General features: G+C 41.8%; 1 protein-coding gene across 1 annotated transcript in view; it reads right to left on the bottom strand.

Moving 5' to 3' along the window:
• The window catches only part of LOC117318167 (mitogen-activated protein kinase kinase kinase 2-like), an 83,454-nt gene extending 74,710 nt beyond the window's left edge, over positions 1-8,744 (bottom strand). Inside the window, exon 1 of the mRNA XM_033873187.1 lies at positions 8,614-8,744. The gene's annotated coding sequence lies outside the window, so the exon portion shown is untranslated. The remainder of the gene's footprint in view (positions 1-8,613) is intronic.
• Positions 8,745-20,942: the final 12,198 nt, after the last annotated feature.

Raw genomic sequence — 20,942 nt, 5'->3', positions numbered from 1 at the left:
TACAGACACACTAAAAATATCTATATCAACAAGACAAGATCATAATAACAAGTTTAGTTTTGTACAAAATTGTCATCTTTTTTTTTAAATATCTAGGACACGAATTGTATTTGCTACCGATGTACAGTTTATGAACTAGCAGGCCCAGGTTTCAATTCCTTACTTAAAACATTCCAGAGTAAAGCATTACAGAATTGAAGGGGGAATCTAACTTAAGGAACCTTCCATCAATTCTGGAATGTTTTCTTAAGGAAAATTTCAAATTTACTTTTCTTAAGAGAAAATCTTGCTGTCAACAGTATATTAACTTCTTTTTTTTTAATTGATGAACAGTTGTGCTGTATCACAATTATACTGCCATTTCTTATTTCATCAATTAATCATTCCATACCAAACGACAGACAACAACAAATATTCACAATTCTTTAAAAATCCTCTTTTCTCCTCGAAATCAACAACAGCAAACATGCTTAATTGGGATAATGTATAGAATATCCATTCCCTTAGGGAATTTAAGGTATTCAATTTAAGATTTTGTCCTTGTTAGGGAAAAACAACACACTTTATACGTAAGGGGAAACTGCCTGTTTTTGGTTGTAAAACAGGGAAAATATATTCACTGTTATAATTATATAGTATTATCTGTACTTAAGCTGACAATGAGGTGATTTTGAAAACATCGGAGACAGACACATAAAAAATTGTGAGCCCACAGGGGCACATTGAGCTATGGTGACACATGTACACATACTTTATGGTGCGTAGGTGGAGGTGTACGACTTAACCGACATTTTCACTCCACTAAACTGCGATGTTTGGCTTTGACCGCTAAGTAAACAATATGATACAATTAATAACCAAAAATTCTAACCAATCAAAGGTGTTTATCAAATCTTCTTGTTTTTTTTTATCTTTATCTTTTATTCTATTAAAAATGTCTCCACATGTAGTTTTAAGATGGGGTGGAAATGATCTCTTTTCTAAATTTCTAAATTCTTTTCATTACATGAGAATTTGTAAAAGGTATTAACAGCTTTATTGACATTGTATTTTAAACCGTTTCATATTTCTATTTGTACATTTGCCTTTCATAATGGACTACAAATTGACTGAATGCTCAATACTTCGCCAAAGATTTAGACTATTTTGGTGCCAAGTCCTCAAAGCTAAACTCAAAGTACTTTAACGGCATAATTCTATGTCATCATAATTGAACTTTAATGTTTATAAACAGTCGTTCTGAATTATCACCTTACCTTACATCAATGTTATTCAAGGATCTCCGAGTTGGTGTTTCTTAACAGTGTTTCTAAATATGTTTATAAATGTGTATTTAAATGGATTATTCAATTTTATGAACAGAAATATCTAAGCTAGATTCCTCAGCTATATGTGTATTTGAATGGATTATTCAATTTTATGAACAGTAGTATCTCAGAGTCCTAAGCTATCTGAATTCCCCGATCACAAGTGTCATATTTTTAATTGGATATTTAGCTATTTTGAGAAAATTGATTGTGACATCATTGTGACCAAACCTAGATGTGACAGGATCAAACGTAGTAATGCATGAACAGGATGTTGTGATACGTTGTAAGTGTTGTAGGTTATGAGCCGGGTTATGCAACATAGTGATATGTTGTACAACACTTCAGTAAAAGGGTTGTAGTACTTGTACGTTATGAGCCGGTTTATGCTACATTGTGATAGGCGGTACGACACTTCAGTAAAGGGTTACACGTTATGAGCCGGGTTATGCAACGTTGTGATAGGTTGTATGACACTTCAGTAAAAGTGTTGTACATTATGAGCCTGTTTATGCTACGTTGTGATAGGCTGTATGACACTTCAGTAAGGTTGTACATTATGAGCCGGTTATGCGTTGTGATACGCTGTAGTGTACAACATTTGTGTCAGTGTTGTACATTATGAGCAGTTACGCTACGTTGTGATAAACTGCACACACCTCTGTAACAGTGTTGTACATTACGAGGTGGTCATATCAAGTACGTTGTGATATATACTGTAAATAAAAGCACAACATAACTTAAGGTACCTGTTTCAGAGAGAGATTTGTAAGCACCACATTTTTACTGGGCTGCGTTAATAGTAACAACTATAAAGACACAGCCTACATCTTTTGACATTCACACAATCCAAATGACGCAATACAATTATGGAACATTAAATGGCGACAAAACTAAGACAATTATATTGAACGCCCTTCATTAGCTGGTTATTCCGAAATTTCAATTGCCGTTTAATTTTCCACTTTTGACCAAAATCACTAGTCTATTAACGTACCATCCAATCATCAGGGTCATATCAACTCTTACATGTATCGTAACATGTACTAAATATATAGTGTCATTACATTATAGGTTAGCACCATTTTGTTAAATTGCTGTGGTGAACAATTTTGTTTGCCTTTGACATTTTCTGCATATATGACTACCCCGTAATAAAATTTAGAAAATATAAACATTTATTATAAGAGCAAAACGAACCAAACCTAATAAAATTTAGAAAATATAAACATTTATTATAAGAGCAAAACGAACCAAACCTAAGTCTTCCAAAAAGATTTCACTTCAAATTTTAAAGGCCTCAAAAATTAATACATATGTATTTCCGCTAACATGCCAGAAAAGAATAAGGTAGATAGAGGTAGGGAAATCTTTTTATTTTAAAAAAGTTTAAACTTATGATGGTTATACATGAATAGACAAGGAATCTTGACTTTAAAAGACCTTCCTTGAAAATGGCCAAACCGGAGTTAGTGAAAACACAGGTATTTTTTTGTTAGGCCTAACCTGATGCATCAGGCCAGTTCGATTTTAACCTTTCTTTGGAAATGTTGTCAATGCTTCACAGCCAAACAGGCTGTTTCTCCAAGCTGAAAAGTTTGTTATGATCCAAAAATGAAAACAAAACATGAATACCTTCCCCTTTTCAAAGAAAATGTTGCTTATATTTTTTGTAATTTAAGTATATACACAGACAGTTGTAAACATCAGGTAAAATTTACACTAGCTTTCTATGTTTAGATTTGAATTTATCCACTGAAGAACATGAAACACAAAAAAAAATGATATCATTTTTTTAATTGTATTAAATGGATTATGTTCTAATATATCATTTATTACTTCTCATTATTTACACTTTGAATTTGTTAATGATTAGAAATGCACTTAATATCTGCCGAGACATTTTAATAAATTCCAAAGTCAAGTGTCTTGCATATATTCTATATGAACAGCATACCTTATGTAAATTTACAATTAATATAATGTATTTGCACAAGCATGTATAACACAAGATCAGTTGCACTCATCAATCAGTGAACATGCAAAATAAACATTTATAAGCTGAGAGATGGCCAACATGCACATTATCCATGATGGAATTATTCCTCTGAGTGAAAGTGTAAATGCAATTTTAGCTTAGTTCTCTCTCCATCAAACACCAGTTGAGCAGTGAGGAACTACGATAAAGTAGACAGTGCCCGTACTATACCCTGGGAACATACCGAGGGATCTAGGAATGACATCTCTTATAGTACCAAACTGAACCCCATATAGGGATTAAGGCCTGTATGTACTGTCAGCTTACATGTGAAACATCAGACTGACCCTGTCCGACAATAGACCTAAGTATTATCAGTTAAATACAAAACATCAGACCGACCATGTTTGACAATAGACAATAGACCTATGTATTATCAGTTTATACAAAACATCAGACCGACCATGTTTGACACAAGACTTTTTATGTATAAATTGTCAGCTTACAAGTGAAACATCAGACGTCCTGTACGTCCAACACTGGACTTTTAGTAAAGGACTAGACTTTCTAATATACGACAATAACTTTCTATAATGCATTGTCATTTTATATTAGTTATAGAATATCCGACTCCCTCCCAGACACTAAACTTTCTACGTATTGTCAGTTTAGTTACAGAACATCAGACTTCCTCTCTGACACTAAACTTTCTACGTATTGTCAGTTTAGTTACAGAACATCAGATTCCCTCTCTGACACTAGATTTTCTACGTACATAAATGTATTGTCAGTTTAGTTACAGAACATCAGACTCCCTCCCAGACACTTAACTTTCTACGTATTGTCAGTTTAGTTACAGAACATCAGACTTCCTCTCTGACACAGAACTTTCTACGTATTGTCAGTTTAGTTACAGAACATCAGACTTCCTCTCTGGCACTGAACTTTCTACGTATTGTCAGTTTAGTTACAGAACATCAGACTTCCTCTCTAACACAGAACTTTCTACGTATTGTCAGTTTAGTTACAGAACATCAGACTTCCTCTCTGACACTGAACTTTCTACGTATTGTCAGTTTAGTTACAGATTGACATCAGACTCCCTCTTCGACACTGAACTTTCAACGTATTGTCAGTTTAGTTACAGAACATCAGACTTCCTCTCTGTCACTAAACTTTCTACGTATTGTCAATTTAGTTACAGAACATTGACTCCATTTCAGACACTGAACTTTCTATGTATTCTCAGTTTAGTTACAGAACATCAGACTTCCTCTCTGACACTGAACTTTCTACGTATTGTCAGTTTAGTTACAGATTGACATCAGACTCCCTCTTCGACACTGAACTTTCTACGTATTGTCAGTTTAGTTACAGATTGACATCAGACTCCCTCTTCGACACTCAACTTTCTATATAATTTCAGTTTAGTTACAGAACATCAGACTTCCTCTCTGACACTAGACTTTCTATGTAAATTGTCACTTTAGTTACAGATTGACATCAGACTCCCTCTCCATGACAGGGGACTCCCTCTCTATTACAGGGGACTCCCTCTCCATGACAGGGGACTCCCTCTCCATGACAGGGGACTCTCTCTCTATTACAGGGGACTCCCTCTCCATGACAGGGGACTCCCTCTCTATTACAGGGGACTCCCTCTCCATGACAGGGGACTCCCTATCCATTACAGGGGACTCCCTCTCCAACACGGGTCTTTCTATGTAAATTGTCAGTTTAGTTACAGATCATAACACTAAATTTCAGACAATATGTGACAATTTTAAAGTAATCCTCCCCTGCCCACCCTGTAGTGCTACACAGGTATTATAACAATGTCTTCTTTCTGGTGCCAAGGAAATCAACAAGGTACACAATGCTACACAAAACTACTGTAAACAATTTTCATATCAACATGGCCAATGTTCAACTACTTCACACAGATGATAACTAAGGTTTTCCTCGATGAGATTATGAAAGCAGTTCTGAGAAACCCCTTGTTTTTAATGTCCTAATAAAGCATACAAATCAGACAGTCTATTGTTTCATAAATAGTCTGCTAAAAATTTGACAGGACACTGCAGTATTCATCTTACAATATTTTTTTACTTTAAGAGGGAAAAATGACTTCTATTCTTACTAATTTATTAGTGCACTGCGAGATCATTTAAATGCTGAAATGCCATCGACATGTCAGAGTATGACCTTGACCTTTGACCTGGACTCATAGATGACACTTCCCATTTAAAGTTGTAACATAAAATTGTGAAAGGAAAAGAAACAATGGCATGTAAACACTAGTTTGTCTATGGATATATATATATAGTCTACGTGTTGTTCTAATATATTCTGATATATATACATGTGTGACCGATAGATACAATAGTCTGATGCAAAATACTGGAGAACTTTGTAAGAAATAAGTACAAAATATATCCTTATAAATCTGCAAAAAAAAAAAGTGAAAATTCAACCAATGCATTGACCTACACCTCAATAATTGAATATGACAAACACAAGGTGGGCAAAAAATGCAATAATAGCTAGAACACCAAACTAATAAGATTTCTGGATTGATAAAAATGGAGTGACTATATATTTAGTGTGTAGGGATACAGCTATAGATGGAGATGCAGGAAGGAGTACTGGGTGTGAACATGTTTTTGCTGGTTTTACATTTACAGTTTTTAGTTCTGATCAACATTATCACCAATATCAAGAATAGGTCTTTGGCAGAGAATTAATTTGAAAACATTGCTGTGGGAATCTGATCATGATTAACTCAAAAAATATATAATGCATTTATTGAGGTGGCAGCCAGAGACCCCTTGATTTTTAGTAATTTCAGAACTATAATCACTATTTCTAGTAATCTAAAGGGTCAAACCAGGCAAATAGACATGATCCTTCAATCCAAAGAGTTAAATCTCATTTTAGGGAGACAAAACATACTCTAAAGGGTTTACTGGAAGCCAAGTGGAGGACAGTTTATTTTTTAATTGTTTGGGATGATACTTTTATTTCTTCTTATATGAAGAATACAATGTATTGGGGTTTTTAGAAGAAAAGTTCTTGAATGGACTGCATTTTTTTAAGCTTTGGAAACGGATCCATTTTCAGCACCAAAAAAGTCCTCAAAAAAGCTCATGAAAGCCTTGATGTATTAAGGATATTGGGGCTGAGTGTGTATCCAGGTATACGGTATAGATAGAGACAATGATGATTCACTACCTAGTCATTCATCTGTACCAGGACAGGGGTCTAATGTGTATGATGGCCTTGATCATGACCCAATACACACTACCAATCATACTCCAAACCAGCTACAAACAAACAGGTAATAATGTGTAGCAGAAAATCATAACAATGTGCATCTCTATGTAAATCAGTGTATCTTAACGATTGTGTAAAATCTCTAAATTAAACCCATACTCAACCTTTATTTGTCAATTAGTGTATTATAACAATACCGTAAAACGTCTTAATCAAACCCTAGCATAATCCTCTTCTATGTCAATCAGTGTATTTTACCACTACCGTAAAATTTCTAAGTTAAACCCTAGCATAAACCTCTTCTATGTCAATCAGTGTATTTTAAAAATACCATAAAATTTCTAAATCAAACTCTAGCATAAAACCACTCCTTTATCAATTAGTGTATTATAACAATACCGTGAAACTTCTAAATCAAACCCTAGCATTAACCACTTCTAGATCAATCAGTTTATAGTAATAACGTATTTTTTTCTAAATCAAACCCTCTACCTCTTCTATGTCAATAAGTGTAATCTACCAAAACCATAAAATATCTAAATCAACCTTATCTCAATACCTCAATTCAGGCTGTCTTTTTCTTCTTCACTCAATATCACAAAACCACTTTTGATATTCATTATTCAATGCCAAATTGTCAAACACATATGGTTGAGTACTTGATACTTAGATATCCTGGGTAACAAGAACTTACTGTCACAGATCTAGATCTTTGTTAACTGTCAAGATGGTCAAGACCAAACTGAAATTCCATGTATCACTAGCAATATCACTAGCAAGCATCAGATTATATTTAATTACTGTCTTCCTCGTTTGAACGCCCCCCCCCCCCCCCCCCCCCCAAAAAAAAATCACATTCAATTGGCCAATTAGATCACTGTAGTTGAGTGATAACCATTTTAAAGTACATCACTGAATCACTAAATCACTGGATGACATCAATATAAGTCTTGTTTGACTTCTGTGATGTATGTTGGCGTTTTCCCATAACTGGAATTTATCTTTCGCGACTTCCTTCCGGTTGCATATACCCCATGCAATAATACTTAGCCCTAAATGACTTAAATTGTTGATGGGCCGTAAACAATACAATATCATACTTTGCAACAACATCAATTTAGTAAATATCTCGATGTTAGACAGTATTTTTTTAGTGGTTTCAGGAACCACTGGACACTCCATCTGGAACTGGTCATGTTAAACTGATGAAATGGGACTAAGATTTGTATCTTAAACATGTCAGAGAAATACAGAGAGCAGTTATACTGACACATTTTGAAGACTTTGTTCCATGTTAGTCCAAGGACAGAACCCAGTATGACTATAATATACAGTATGTAACTCTAGTAAATATATAGGTCTATGTCCCAGTTTACAATGGCATATAGCTACAAGCCTGAAATAATTATCTGAAAGAGTTCCTGGAAGAAAAATGAGTCTGACATTACTTCAACATAAAAAGTTTATGATTACTTTCGACAGTAGACTGTAAATTATATCTGAGCCATGCTAACAGACACATAAAACTAGAAAAAAAATCTGGGAAATCCCATGCCAGTCAATGTGGGAGGGGGTATAGCCTTGCAGTAAAATCATACCACTGATTTCCAATCAGACATCTGCAACGAGTAACTTTAACAGCAGCCCATGTACAGACATAACTATCAGACAGGAATATTACCGGTTAATGTGTTGTTTGTTAATGACATGATATATCAATATCACATAGAGACGAAACGCTCTAGCTGTGTGTATTCCAGCATGGCTAAATGAGTAAATCTAGGTCACCAGGACTAAGTTGTGCTGACCGATTATCCATTAATTTTAGACAAACACAGGTGGTTGCTGGCGCTTATAAACATTTGTTCCACATCCATCTAGCCCAGAACATTGAATCGTGTGGTCTTGTTCCGTGTAACCCATCGACATGTTGACACTTCTAAAAGCGATCCAAGTAGCTACTAGACACTAGAAAACACTCCTCCATTTTGGAAGCACTTGCTGACCTCGAGAGAAGACAGGCGAGTCTGACAATAAACTGAAAATAAATTTTACCTTAGGAATGTGTCATGTTGGGTTGTAATATCGTGGTAAAGTACTCCAAAACAAGACACAGCAAACTTTTCTACCCAACCTTCATCGTCTCGTATCCTGAAGCCGCCATGACAGTGACGTCACTTTAATAGCAAGTGCGCTCCGTCTGGATTCGTTTACATGTTTTACGCTAGAGGTCGCCCACTGACTAATTTGACACTTTTTCGTCTCATTCAGAATTTCAAGCGCCAAGTTTTCTAACTTTAGTGTTTACTTTCTATTGCAATACACACTTATTTATTTTTTGTTACTACAACAACATCCCATAAATAGATCTTTAAAAAAAATACACAAAGCGACCTAGACTTAAATATTACCACGGGCTTTGATACTTAAAAAAATATCACAACAGCATTATTTTTACAGCAGCGCTTTATAAATGCACACATATTTTTATACATTGCCTCTCTATCTTACTGACTTACGACCCCTACCACACCACTGCACTACCTAAAGATGTATGTCGTTATCATCAGAGAACGATATAAGTAATATATATCGTGTTATTATCCAACAGTTTATTTGTTATTGCAGGGACATATATATTATACGTCCCTGGTTATTGGTACTATTTTATTTGTCAGGCATCAGGTTGATGTCGGTTTGGGATGCCGCTAGATTTCCAGTTAAATCAACCAGATGATCTACAAATATTTACAAATAATCTTTGTTGTCACAATTAAGTTAAAGCTGTAATAAAACAACATATCTGCCCGATGTCACTTTAGAATTTAGAATGAGAAATAACTTTATGATATAATCATTTAGTCTATATCGTGTGTGTGTAGTTTCAACTGGCCCGTGATTTTTTCCGTCAAGTCACTGCTTTTATTCTCAATCTTTTTATTTTCTCGTGACTTTAATGACCTTCATGTTAAATTTTTGCGTTTTATTGTGATACAAAATCACAATTATTAAAAAAAAAGTTTATTTATGAAATATAGACATTTTATTTTCTATAACAGTAATGATAGAAGCAAGAAGCAGACTTAGACGTATTTTCAAAGGAAAGTGGTGAAGATGGTGGAGAACCAACAGGTCCATGTGGTAGATGCACAAACTAATCACATGGACATGAGCACTTTTCTCCAAAGCGTCTAAAATTTGACATATCCACTGGTATAGGTCTAAATACAGCTCGACCGGAAAAAAATTCTCAGGTCCCTGTGACAAGTATACGTCTAAATTACACTTAGACCGTAAAAATTCTCAGGTCCCTGTGACAAGTATACGTCTAAATTACACTTAGACCGTAAAAAGGCTCAGGTCCCTGTGACTAGTATACGTCTAAATTACACTTAGACCGTAAAAAGGCTCAGGTCCCTGTGACTAGTATACGTCTAAATTACACTTAGACCGTAAAAAGGCTCAGGTCCCTGTGACTAGGTTACGTCTAAATTACACTTAGACCGTAAAAAGGCTCAGGTCCCTGTGACTAGAAAAGGTCTTTACATCCAGTCGACCAGACAAATTTTCGAGTTCCTGTGACTAGTATAGGTCTAATGATACACCTAGACTGTAAAAAAATCACACACCTTCACATAACAGAGTTTTAGGTCCCTGTGAACGCCTTGTCTAATTGTAGAATCGAACCATTGTCTTATATAAAGTGTCACTACGACATATCCTATTGCATCACTGCAGAATAATACATTATGCTATAATATGATAATAATATATGCTACTATGATATTATATATACGATTGAATGGAAATGACACTGTTATCTACGGTACAATGATAAATTCCATACCCATTGCTTTCTCTGATTATGTATTTGTATCGGAAATGTTGTTTTTTTTTCAGTGGAATTCCTAACATACAATATTTTTGTGTTTATGGTATTTGAGATTTCCAAAATTAACCCCATAATATATATTCCAAATTAACCCCATAATAAACCTTTGCTGTGAAAAAAATCCCAATTTCCACCAGTTCGCATCCAACATCTATTGCCAATATACATATCTTAATGTGTCCATCATATTCTTCCAATTTTTGCATCCTTCCACCCCAAAGTTGGATACTCAGGTCCTTTGACCCGTTTCTGAATATCAGTACTGGACCCAGATATCTGTTAAAAAATACATGGAAACGGTTTCGCGGCAGGGGGGGGGGGGGGGGGGGGGGGGGGGGTTGATGTAAGCGTCGCATGGCGGCTGATAAACAACGTAAATAACACAATTGTTTCTTATGTTATTTACCTGTATTTTACTGACGATCATAATTTACTTACACGATACCTCGGGGTCTGGACAGACATACCTGGCTATTGTGACGAGTTTCTACCTTTAGATTTCTGATTCCTAGTGTACCGGCCCACCTGTAGTTTTCTGAATGGTAAGGCGTCATTTCATCAAGAATGAAGATGAAAGCTATTGTAATGAAGTGAATTCACACAGACTAATTAACTAGATTAATTAGTAATAGAGAGTATGATATCATATACTATCTACATATGATAGAATGTAAAAAAAAACAACACCTGCCGTCAGCTCAGCTTTTTCTAAAATATTGCAATACCTGTCGTCATAATTTACCTTTTTAATGAGAAAACAACGCTGTCGCTCATATCTAATTGATAAGTTAATGTTTGTGTATCGTAAACAGTAAAACACAAACCACAACTTATGGCTGCTTTCTATGTTAACCAATGATAATCAATCCGGTTTTTTCTGAGTTGGTCATGGTTTGATATCCCGGTGATATTTGAAATGGTCACCTGCCCGACCACGTGCGTTTTTTCTGCAGGTAATCTTGGTGCTTCCCTTATAAGGCATGGGTGGCATAAGCTGTTAAAACTGCATTTTTACCAATATGAAAAATCAATAAAACATAACTAGATTTCTGAATATTTTCATTCTCTGGCAAATTCTCTGCAATCTCAAAATATCCATTCATTCATTCATTCATTCATTCATTCATTCATTCATTCATTCATTCATTCATTCATTTATCTATTTATTTACTTATTAAGATCTGTGGGATTTTCAACACTGCCCAAAATTCTCCACAATCCGTTGATACAAAGAAACAGATTTATACATTATAATATATAGATATATAGTTGTATCTATCATCTGTTACTTCGACGAGCACCTCTTCCTTATAGTATTAACTGTTTACTTCTCTATGTTACATAATTATTTTTCTCTCTACCTTTTGGGACACTGTAGAGACCAAAGTTGACCCCCTCCCCTCCCTTGAGAGATCAAAGTTGACACCACCACCCTCCCTTGAGATACCAAAGTTGACACCCTCCCCCTCCCTTGAGAGACCGAAGGTTGACACCCTCCCCCTCCTCTCCCCCTCCCCTCTCCCTCCCCTCAGTTGTAAAGCATACGCGTCGCTATGGCGAAACTACCAACATTACTTGTCCTGTTGAATGAATCGGATAGTTGTCATAAATCTATTATTAATGAAATACTAAGTCTGACAGAGATTGAATGGAAAGATAGTAATATTGGTACCACAAGGTTTCACATGAAATTTAAGTAATTGAGATTGACTACTAAAAAAGACCCACTGATTTTCGGACGAATTTTCATGGTTTAATAAGGAGTAGACAAAAGTACTGACGTCATAAAAAGAATGGAAATCCTATGAATATAATTAAACATGCATGTACAAACCACACACATAGATATGAAAAACGAATTAAACGTATCATCAATACGACTAATTCGAATTATAATAGAAAAAAATTAAGTCAATTATGTTCGATACTGTCTGACAAGGATAGAAGTGACGTCAAATGTGCCCTTGGGTTGATTTTAAAGTAGTTTAGTCACGCAAACAAATAAAGGGCACATGCACATGGATAATTAGGGTGTTTCTGGTAAGGCTTCCTTGCATGGTGTCTCTGATAAGGTATTTCCAGCAATGTGTCTCTAATGATGTGTTTCCGGTAAGGTGTCTCTTAAAGGGTGTTTCCGGCATAGTGTCTCTGATAAGGTATTTCCAGCAATGTGTCTCTAATGATGTGTCTCTGGTAAGGTGTCTCTTAAAGGGTGTTTCCGGCATGGTGTCTCTGATAAGGTATTTCCAGCAATGTGTCTCTAATGATGTGTCTCCGGTAAGGTGTCTCTTAAAGGGTGTCTCCGGCATGGTGTCTCTGATAAGGTATTTCCAGCAATGTGTCTCTTATGATGTGTCTCGGGTAAGATGTCTCTTAAAAAGTGTCTTCGGCATGGTGTCTCTGATAAGGTATTTCCAGCAATGTGTCTCTAATGATGTGTCTCGGGTAAGATGTCTCTTAAAAAGTGTTTCCGGCATGGTGTCTCTGATAAAGTGTCTCCGGCATGGTGTCTCTGATAACAAAGTGTCTCCGGCATGGTGACTCTGATAAGGTGTCTTCGGCATGGTGACTCTGATAAGGTGTCTTCGGCAATGTGACTCTGACGAGGTGTCAACGATAAGTTGTCTCTTATAAGGTGTCTCCAGTAACATGTCTCTGATGAAGTGTCTCCGGCAAGGTGTCTCTTGTGTCCCTCCAGTATGGTGTCTCTCTGGTAATGTGTCTCCTGTAAGGTGTCTTCGGTAATGCGTCTCCTTTAATGCGTCTCCATTAATGTATCTCTAATAAAGTGTTTCTCCAAAATTGTATCCCCGGTAAGGTGTCCCCGGACTTCTATTTCGGACAGATATGATACTAATTGATAATTGATTTAATAAGAATGTCCGGACTAACACTCCAAATCTGGAAACAATGCATTTAAGGACAATTTCAATTATTTCAATTTTGGAAATTTGGTTCCTTGTTTTGTTTTTATAGGCAGAGCCTGGTTAAGGTGAAACGCCCACTTCATGTATTGAAGCGAGAAGCCAACGGTAGCCAAATAGCACCACTGATCATGTTTACAAGAAAGAAGTCCTATTAAATGAAAAGTTAAAACCAGAACATACAATAAATGACGTATTGTTCGTATGTAATTTCACCTTCTTTCTTTTTTACCGAGAACGTGTTAAAATCCCTATGTGTCTACTGTCTCCTTCTTTCAATTAATATAAGTTCAATTAAATGTAGATAAATCAAATAGCTATCTGGCTAATTAAAGAAAGATGCATTGTAAGTAATCGATCAGAGTTATTTTTAATTAGTAAAATACATGTCAGTATCGTCATTTTGTTCAACCTGTGATTCCGTTACCTGCTCTAACCTGCGTTATAAATCCCTCCTAGAACCGCCACACTTGGATGAGTACATGTAGGCGTGCTTGTGATTTAATCGTTATAGGACCATATTTTAAACAGTTCATTAAAGATGCTTCATCTCCGACAAAGAGTAATCATGATCGATTGAAGACAGGAATAGACTGTTTATACCAAATGCTGCATGTTTTACGCTGTTGTCATCTTCTAAAGGTTCAATATTTTCCGTTTAACTTTTAAGTTTAAAGAAAATGACTAGTTAATTGCATTATTTTATCGTCATCCGTCTATTTGGACGTAACTTCCCGATTTATTTACTCAGTCAGACTAATTAGGAGGTCATTGTACATAGCAAGTGTTGAACATGACTTTGTTTGTGAGCTGGATTTATCGCCCCGTGTACAATCAGGGTCACTTTGAGGCGGGATCTCATTGTAGTAGTTGGTGACTACCTCACTGAACAACATACGGGAGGTCCTTTGGATGCCATCCTGAGCAATTAGGGTAAAGCGTCTTACACAAGGACACAGCCACACAACCACGACAGCACAGACTGGCCGTTTCTCAGCTTCCAGAAGAAGTTTTTATTTGACACTCAGATCATATATACATGAGCAACACCAAAATATACAAATTCCTTAGAATCACAAATCAACGAGGGTACGGAGCGTCGAACCGCGCACCTCGGATCTTCACCTGAGATTGATATACGAGGCCGGCGCCCTAACCGACTGATCTATCGCGGCCCCTTTGAACATGACTGACGAAGATATGAAATAATAAATGTATACCTATACTACAAGAATCCAGTACAAGACAAACCTAGCAGCCTTGCCTTAGGTTGTCGCAATACAGATGAACAATATCACATGTAAGTTCTTTTTTTTTTAAATGTAATAATAAAAAAAAATTACTTGTATGAAGATCAATCCAGAAACATTATATACTATATGGGAGATTAGGTATTTGTAATACATACAAACAATATCAATAAACACTTAATAATTAATAATAAGATCAAACTTTATAGAAATACATTTATAATACCAATACCAATGTGATGTAGGGATGCAGTACGAGGTACATGCATTATGTGCTGTATATAAGCACGCTGTCATTTATTTTCAATTCATTGATTCTAATTAGAAGTATTTCTATACAGTGGGTGCCATTTAATGCATCATTGTGACAAGCAGTATATGGTGTACCATACCATATCAACATAACCGTTTCGAAACCAAAATAAGACAATAATTCAAGCAAGGGACTCCAGTCCTACGTGAGCGATACTTCCCGCCGGCGGAATCTAGTCATACGTGAGTGATACTTCCCGCCGGGGACTCTAGTCATACGTGAGCGATACTTCCCGCCAGGGACTCTAGTCACACGTGAGCGATACTTCCCGCCAGGGACTCTAGTCACACGTGAGCGATACTTCCCGCCAGGGACTCTAGTCACACGTGAGCGATACTTCCCGCCAGGGACTCCAGTCACACGTGAGCGATACTTCCCGCCGGGGGGACTCTAGTCATACGTGAGTGATACTTCCCGCCGGGGACTCTAGTCACACGTGAGCGATACTTCCCGCCAGGGACTCTAGTCATACGTGAGTGATACTTCCCGCCGGAGACTCCATTCACACGTGAGCGATACTTCCCGCCAGGGACTCTAGTCATACGTGAGCGATACTTCCCGCCGGGGACTCTAGTCACACGTGAGCGATACTTCCCGCCAGGGACTCTAGTCCTACGTGAGTGATACTTTCCGCCGGGGACTCTAGTCACACGTGAGCGATACTTCCCGCCAGGGATTCCATTCACACGTGAGCGATACTTCCCGCCGGAGGCTCTAGTCATACGTGAGCGATACTTCCCGCTAGGGACTCTAGTCACACGTGAGCGATACTTCCCGCCAGGGACTCTAGTCATACGTGAGCGATACTTCCCGCCGGGGACTTCAGTCACACGTGAGCGATACTTCCCGCAAGGGACTCTAGTCACACGTGAGTGATACTTCCCGCCCGGGGACTCCAGTCACACGTGAGCGATACTTCCCGCCGGGGAATCTATGCACACGTGAGTGATACTTCCCGCCCGGGACTCCAGTCACACGTGAGTGATACTTCCCGCCAGGGACTCTAGTCACACGTGAGTGATACTTCCCGCCAGGGACTCTAGTCATACGTGAGTGATACTTCTCGTTGGGGACTCTAGTCATACGTGAGTGATACTTCCCGCCCGGGTCTCCAGTCACACGTGAGCGATACTTCCCGCCCGGGTCTCTAGTTACACGTGAGCGATACTTCCCGCCAGGGACTCTAGTCACACGTGAGTGATACTTCCCAACGGCGGCTCTGGTCACACGTGAGTGATACTTCACGCCCGGGACTCTAGTCATACGTGAGTGATACTTCCCGCCCGGGTCTCCAGTCACACGTGAGCGATACTTCCCGCCCGGGTCTCTAGTTACACGTGAGCGATACTTCTCGCCGGGGACTCTAGTCATACGTGAGTGATACTTCCCGCCGGGACTCTCGTCATACGTGAGTGATACTTCCCGCCAGGGACTCTAGTCATACGTGAGCGATACATTTCCGCCCGGGACTCCAGTCCTACGTGAGCGATACTTCCCGCCCGGGACTCTAGTCACACGTGAGCGATACTTCCCGCCGGGACTCTAGTCCTACGTGAGCGATACTTCCCGCCCGGGACTCTAGTCATACGTGGATGATACTTCCCGCCAGGGACTCTAGTCACACGTGAGCGATACTTCCCGCCAGGGACTCTAGTCATACGTGAGTGATACTTCCCGCCAGGGATTCCATTCACACGTGAGCGATACTTCCCGCCAGGGACTCTAGTCATACGTGAGCGATACTTCCCGCCGGGGACTCTAGTCACACGTGAGCGATACTTCCCGCCAGGGACTCTAGTCATACGTGAACGATACTTCCCGCCGGGGACTCTAGTCACACGTGAGCGATACTTCCCGCCAGGGACGCTAGTCACACGTGAGCGATACTTCCCGCCGGAGACTCTAGTCATACGTAAGCGATACTTCCCGCCAGGGACTCTAGTCACACGTGAGCGATACTTCCCGCCAGGGACTCTAGTCATACGTGAGCGATACTTCCCGCCGGGGACTTCAGTCACACGTGAGCGATACTTCCCGCCAGGGACTCTAGTCACACGTGAGTGATACTTCCCAACGGCGGCTCTGGTCACACGTGAGTGATACTTCACGCCCGGGACTCTAGTCATACGTGAGTGATACTTCCCGCCCGGGTCTCCAGTCACACGTGAGCGATACTTCCCGCCCGGGTCTCTAGTTACACGTGAGCGATACTTCCCGCCGGGGACTCTAGTCATACGTGAGTGATACTTCCCGCCGGGACTCTCGTCATACGTGAGTGATACTTCCCGCCAGGGACTCTAGTCATACGTGAGCGATACATTTCCGCCCGGGACTCCAGTCCTACGTGAGCGATACTTCCCGCCCGGGACTCTAGTCACACGTGAGCGATACTTCCCGCCGGGACTCTAGTCCTACGTGAGCGATACTTCCCGCCCGGGACTCTAGTCATACGTGGATGATACTTCCCGCCAGGGACTCTAGTCACACGTGAGCGATACTTCCCGCCAGGGACTCTAGTCATACGTGAGTGATACTTCCCGCCAGGGATTCCATTCACACGTGAGCGATACTTCCCGCCAGGGACTCTAGTCATACGTGAGCGATACTTCCCGCCGGGGACTCTAGTCACACGTGAGCGATACTTCCCGCCAGGGACTCTAGTCATACGTGAACGATACTTCCCGCCGGGGACTCTAGTCACACGTGAGCGATACTTCCCGCCAGGGACTCTAGTCACACGTGAGCGATACTTCCCGCCGGAGACTCTAGTCATACGTAAGCGATACTTCCCGCCAGGGACTCTAGTCACACGTGAGCGATACTTCCCGCCAGGGACTCTAGTCATACGTGAGCGATACTTCCCGCCGGGGACTTCAGTCACACGTGAGCGATACTTCCCGCCAGGGACTCTAGTCACAAGAGAGTGATACTTCCCGCCCGGGGACTCCAGTCACACGTGAGCGATACTTGCCGCCGGGGAATCTAGGCACACGTGAGTGATACTTCCCGCCCGGGACTCCAGTCACACGTGAGTGATACTTCCCGCCAGGGACTCTAGTCATACGTGAGTGATACTTCCCGTTGGGGACTCTAGTCATACGTGAGTGATACTTCCCGCCCGGGTCTCCAGTCACACGTGAGCGATACTTCCCGCCCGGGTCTCTAGTTACACGTGAGCGATACTTCCCGCCAGGGACTCTAGTCACACGTGAGTGATACTTCCCATCGGCGGCTCTGGTCACACGTGAGTGATACTTCCCGCCCGGGACTCTAGTCATACGTGAGTGATACTTCCCGCCCGGGTCTCCAGTCACACGTGAGCGATACTTCCCGCCCGGGTCTCTAGTTACACGTGAGCGATACTTCTCGCCGGGGACTCTAGTCATACGTGAGTGATACTTCCCGCCGGGACTCTCGTCATACGTGAGTGATACTTCCCGCCAGGGACTCTAGTCATACGTGAGCGATACATTTCCGCCCGGGACTCCAGTCCTACGTGAGCGATACTTCCCGCCCGGGACTCTAGTCATACGTGGATGATACTTCCCGCCAGGGACTCTAGTCACACGTGAGCGATACTTCCCGCCAGGGACTCTAGTCATACGTGAGTGATACTTCCCGCCAGGGATTCCATTCACACGTGAGCGATACTTCCCGCCAGGGACTCTAGTCATACGTGAGCGATACTTCCCGCCGGGGACTCTAGTCACACGTGAGCGATACTTCCCGCCAGGGACTCTAGTCATACGTGAGCGATACTTCCCGCCGGGGACTCTAGTCACACGTGAGCGATACTTCCCGCCAGGGACGCTAGTCACACGTGAGCGATACTTCCCGCCGGAGACTCTAGTCATACGTAAGCGATACTTCCCGCCAGGGACTCTAGTCACACGTGAGCGATACTTCCCGCCAGGGACTCTAGTCATACGTGAGCGATACTTCCCGCCGGGGACTTCAGTCACACGTGAGCGATACTTCCCGCCAGGGACTCTAGTCACACGAGAGTGATACTTCCCGCCCGGGGACTCCAGTCACACGTGAGCGATACTTGCCGCCGGGGAATCTAGGCACACGTGAGTGATACTTCCCGCCCGGGACTCCAGTCACACGTGAGTGATACTTCCCGCCAGGGACTCTAGTCATACGTGAGTGATACTTCCCGTTGGGGACTCTAGTCATACGTGAGTGATACTTCCCGCCCGGGTCTCCAGTCACACGTGAGCGATACTTCCCGCCCGGGTCTCTAGTTACACGTGAGCGATACTTCCCGCCAGGGACTCCAGTCCTGCATGAGCGATACTTCCTGCCGGGGACTCTAGTCACACGTGAGTGATACTTCCCATTGGCGGCTCTGGTCACACGTGAGTGATACTTCCCGCCGGGGACTCCAGTCATACGTGAGTGATACTTCCCGCCGGAGACTCTAGTCATACGTGAGTGATACTTCCCGCCCGGGTCTCCAGTCACACGTGAGCGATACTTCCCGCCCGGGTCTCTAGTTACACGTGAGCGATACTTCCCGCCAGGGACTCTAGTCACACGTGAGTGATACTTCCCATCGGCGGCTCTGGTCACACGTGAGTGATACTTCACGCCCGGGACTCTAGTCACACGTGAGCGATACTTCCCGCCAGGGACTCTAGTCATACGTGAGCGATACTTCCCGCCGGGGACTTCAGTCACACGTGAGCGATACTTCCCGCAAGGGACTCTAGTCACACGTGAGTGATACTTCCCGCCCGGGGACTCCAGTCACACGTGAGCGATACTTCCCGCCGGGGAATCTATGCACACGTGAGTGATACTTCCCGCCAGGGACTCTAGTCACACGTGAGTGATACTTCCCGCCAGGGACTCTAGTCATACGTGAGTGATACTTCTCGTTGGGGACTCTAGTCATACGTGAGTGATACTTCCCGCCCGGGTCTCCAGTCACACGTGAGCGATACTTCCCGCCCGGGTCTCTAGTTACACGTGAGCGATACTTCCCGCCAGGGACTCTAGTCACACGTGAGTGATACTTCCCAACGGCGGCTCTGGTCACACGTGAGTGATACTTCACGCCCGGGACTCTAGTCATACGTGAGTGATACTTCCCGCCCGGGTCTCCAGTCACACGTGAGCGATACTTCCCGCCCGGGTCTCTAGTTACACGTGAGCGATACTTCTCGCCGGGGACTCTAGTCATACGTGAGTGATACTTCCCGCCGGGACTCTCGTCATACGTGAGTGATACTTCCCGCCAGGGACTCTAGTCATACGTGAGCGATACATTTCCGCCCGGGACTCCAGTCCTACGTGAGCGATACTTCCCGCCCGGGACTCTAGTCACACGTGAGCGATACTTCCCGCCGGGACTCTAGTCCTACGTGAGCGATACTTCCCGCCCGGGACTCTAGTCATACGTGGATGATACTTCCCGCCAGGGACTCTAGTCACACGTGAGCGATACTTCCCGCCAGGGACTCTAGTCATACGTGAGTGATACTTCCCGCCAGGGATTCCATTCACACGTGAGCGATACTTCCCGCCAGGGACTCTAGTCATACGTGAGCGATACTTCCCGCCGGGGACTCTAGTCACACGTGAGCGATACTTCCCGCCAGGGACTCTAGTCATACGTGAGCGATACTTCCCGCCGGGGACTCTAGTCACACGTGAGCGATACTTCCCGCCAGGGACTCTAGTCACACGTGAGCGATACTTCCCGCCGGAGACTCTAGTCATACGTGAGCGATACTTCCCGCCAGGGACTCTAGTCACACGTGAGCGATACTTCCCGCCAGGGACTCTAGTCATACGTGAGCGATACTTCCCGCCGGGGACTTCAGTCACACGTGAGCGATACTTCCCGCCAGGGACTCTAGTCACACGTGAGTGATACTTCCCAACGGCGGCTCTGGTCACACGTGAGTGATACTTCACGCCCGGGACTCTAGTCATACGTGACTGATACTTCCCGCCCGGGACTCCAGTCACACGTGAGCGATACTTCCCGCCCGGGT

Source organism: Pecten maximus, chromosome 19 (genome assembly GCF_902652985.1).
Source record: "Pecten maximus chromosome 19, xPecMax1.1, whole genome shotgun sequence".
Lineage (NCBI taxonomy): Eukaryota > Metazoa > Mollusca > Bivalvia > Pectinida > Pectinidae > Pecten > Pecten maximus.
This window is presented reverse-complemented; position numbering and strand designations above follow the sequence as displayed.